The sequence below is a fragment of the Trichoplax adhaerens genome, genomic scaffold (genome assembly GCF_000150275.1).
Source record: "Trichoplax adhaerens TRIADscaffold_2 genomic scaffold, whole genome shotgun sequence".
Taxonomy (NCBI): domain Eukaryota; kingdom Metazoa; phylum Placozoa; class Uniplacotomia; order Trichoplacea; family Trichoplacidae; genus Trichoplax; species Trichoplax adhaerens.
In genome coordinates this window covers 8,849,407-8,853,452 of record NW_002060944.1, presented here as the reverse complement: position 1 = coordinate 8,853,452, position 4,046 = coordinate 8,849,407, and positions in this window count along the sequence as shown.

The following is a 4,046-nucleotide window of genomic DNA, read 5'->3' as shown; positions in this document are numbered from 1 at the left end:
GTTCAGACGGCAAAAGATAATGATGTCCTATTTGAGAAAAAGTATTCTATTTGAGGACTCGAGTCTGATTGTAGATTAGTTAATTTGTCATAAATGGATTTAGTGAAATGTATTTTAAGAACTGCGGAGATAAGCTCTCATAGAGAGAAGAGAATTTACTTCGCTTTGAGCTCAGAATACTTTAGATTTTAGACTGGATTGTTATAGTCATTTATTATTGCTCTACTATTCTTAAAAACCTTGTAATAAAAGCCTTTTGGAAAATACCATTTGACTAAGACAGTTATTGTGAGACACTTTTATTACAGCCTCAATATTAGTACAAGGAAGTACCGAAATTTACGGAAATATTCCCATATAAAGCATTAGCAATTAAAATATCCTTAGTATAATCTCAATATATACTATGCTAGTTGAACCTCTTTAGGTGGGTAATTGATTGCTGTTTTGTGTCTTTTCAGCCTGACATATCGCATTCTGTGCTTATTACTAAGTTTATAAATAAGTTACCCAAAATTGAATCCCAGTTTAATATCGGAAACTCTCTATCACTGGATAAACATGTTTGTTCCTAAACAAAAACGATCGCAACGCCCATACCTATCTAACAATATTAATGAGATGCAAATAAGAAATTAAGAAGTATCAATACAATGAATGAGCTCACGTTTTACAGTATAAGAAAATGTTTTCCAAAGTATTATTAATTCATGTTTGTATACTTTTTCTCATGAATATAGAATTTTCCCAATATATTCACATTAAATAGGGATGCAACAATAAAAGATTGTAGACTAATTCTTATAGACTTACTGAGACAAATATGTTCAGCGTAACAGTTATTCAGTAAGACTATCTAAATTTACCAATTAAAACTCTGCAATATTTCGCCATAAGATTTATAGAATAATAACGAAAGCCTTTAATCGTACTTTAAAGAACTGACGGCAAAGTACACTATTCCAGGATGTGGCTCGTAGCTAAAGTTCTATTTCTTATGGTAAGTAAAATGTGGTGATTTTAATATGCTCATATTTTATAAGCTTATTCCTTCTGTATTACTTAGCATAACTTTCTTAACTCAGTAGTGCGATTATGTAGTGATTTTGCGAGTTTCAAGGCTGTCTTATATTTTTGTAGTTTATCAGCTAGTAGGTTACTTGATTCAAGATCAACCGTAATCTATACTATATCCTCCGTTTATTTGCCTAAGTTCTCAACAGACTATCTGTACTTCAGCACTACAATTATTGAAATTGAAAATCTTAAGAGACCTACATTGTTGAGTAAATTACAGTATTGTGAAAAGACGATAGCTAAATTTGTTAGAGGTCACTCCTTTTACTTCCTGCGGCTGTGTTTCGAATAATTAAACATTCTTTGCGAAGGAAATGATTACAATTAATTTTAAAAATCAAACTTATAAAATTAAGATAGTTTTAATCCGCATTGACGTTCAGACATTCTTTCCGGAAGGATCACATCCATCTCGATTGTATTAGAACGAACTATAACTTCGAATAAGTATGTTACAATATTGAATATCTCCTGCTGAGAAAGGAATTTTTATTTTTAAGCAGTTCTAGCTCGTTAGAAAGACATCGTGGAGATAATTTTTTATTATTTGTCCCAGTAACAGTAGATAGCTACATAGCCTATTTTCTTTCTTAGTTACACAGTACTCTATCACGCTCCAAAAAATATCTCGATTTCTTATGATTGATACTACTACATAACTCTAGCGGCTTCGCAGAGTCTTATCGATTGTCTGGTAGCTAAAGATATTTGAAGGACATAGAGCTTGAAGTCTTATAAAATACTTGTTATATCAATCTTTAGGTATCTAGAAAAGTAGGTGGCCTAAATTTATTGTAGTTGCATAAAATTTACTATTGATGGCCGGAAACTATTTTCTTGTAGTTTTCAAAGATTCATAGAAAAACATACTCTTTGCTCATAGTAATTATATTACCTGTTTATTCAACAGTTGCTATCGTTTGCTATCAGCTGTGCAGCAAATAAAACGGATGGCGCCATATCCAAAAGTAAGTTTCGTAGCGATAGAGGTGATATCATACAGCTTTCTCTACTTCCAAAAGCAAAGTATTATTTGTTGTGTGCATATTGTCACATATATTTACGTAAATTTATTTATGCTGACTCAATTGACCGCCAGCAAAAATATTTGGAGGTCAATTTTAACTTCATATCGATTATAGATTTCGTTCATGACGACCTTGAATATCAATATCGACCATATAACGATAATATTTTGTATTTTCACAATTTCAACCATCTACATTTCAACACAGGATCATCTAACTCTGTAGCCTCTTATATAATGATTTAATATTAGATGGGATAGCTTCGTTATCAATATATTTCATACTCATAAGTCATTAAAATGCTTCGCACCCCTTTAACTCTTCGTAACAGTCTCCAATTGTTATCAATATGAACTAAGGTCACACAGTAATCTTTCTGCTCTATCACGTGATTCTATCGTTGCAGTAACAAATTGCAAGTCGATAATCTTGATCATTCTATCACAAGCTGTCAAATCAGGAAATTTGATGCCCAAATTTTATCTAGCCTATATAAAACAGCAACATACTTGTATTCTAAGTTTAATCGGTTAATTATGGTGTAGTGTCATGCACTCCTTTCTGCATCTTAAATCAAGATTTTTGCGCAAGTGTCACACACCACTAGTGACAAAGTAGTCTACACACGCCAATCCTTGCGGAGAACGCCACTTACTAACTTAAAGAGGCGAGATTAGCTATATCACCAAATAATTCAGTTCCAACAACCGAATACTATGGTATAATTATAGCGTCACAGATGATGTAGACGAGATAGTCAGAGATTTACTATCATTTATTACTGAAGGAATCTTGGCACCCAAGATTATAGTCTTCACAATTAAATATCAATTGAAAACTAGTTGACTATCTAACCGACTAACGAACTAAAAAGGAATCTTCAAAATTATATGAAGAAATGACAATTAATAAAACGTCAATCTACACAAGCAATATTTAATATTACTCAATAATTAGGACGAGCTTACGCATCGTAACAGCAAGTAATCTAGAAAATTATACCGCATATTTTAGATCTTGCAAAAGAAAGCTAGGTACTACATTAACTACATTGTTACCATGGGTCACTATTGCATAATGGATATTCAGGGATAGTCTTTAGTAATTCTATAGGAGTCACTGTTCTAAATTATCAAAATGGAAATAATTGATCACGGCTAATCAGTTAGAAGGCGGTATAATTCTAGTAGTAAATCCTAACGTAACGGCAGTCTGTGATTAGGGAAGGAAATATTTTATTACTTAAGCATCCGATGAGAGGGTTAGAGAATGATTACTATAAGGCGGTGTGATGTTTTGAAAATAGGTCTGTTATATTTGCAATAAATTACAACAGAATGACTGGCGAAATAATAGTCTTTATTGGGCTGGTGTGAAAAGGATAACCGCGTGAGGTTATAGCATGAATACGACATGACTAGTCGAATGGCTATAGTAAAGTACAATAGGTAAAGCGTGTAAGCTTGTCTTGTACTAACAGAACTGACTAACGAGATAGATGCAAGAAGATTGGGCAGTTCTATGATACAGTTAAACTAAAGTATAATTAAACTTCCATAGTGTCAATTTGTTAAATATAGATTACATTAATAAAGAGTTATGCTACAGTCTAGTTGAAATTAACGTTTACTAAGAGTAGATATGCCGTATTTAGATGAATACACTACCGTTAATAGTTGATGTGGACATAAGCGTTCTTATATAGGCAACAGCTTTAGGAGAGTTCTATCCTATACGGATTCGAGAAAGACCTTATAGCAAAACGCTTAATAAGAATGAATTAGAGCAAACTGTGAGATCACACTGAACATACCAGCTCTTAGATATTGATAGTTGCAAGACGAACCTAAATTATGTATTACAGTAAAAGTTAACAAGAAACTGTAGTACGTATTTTTTTATTTTGATGACACTTTATCGCAAGCGTAATTGCAAAATATA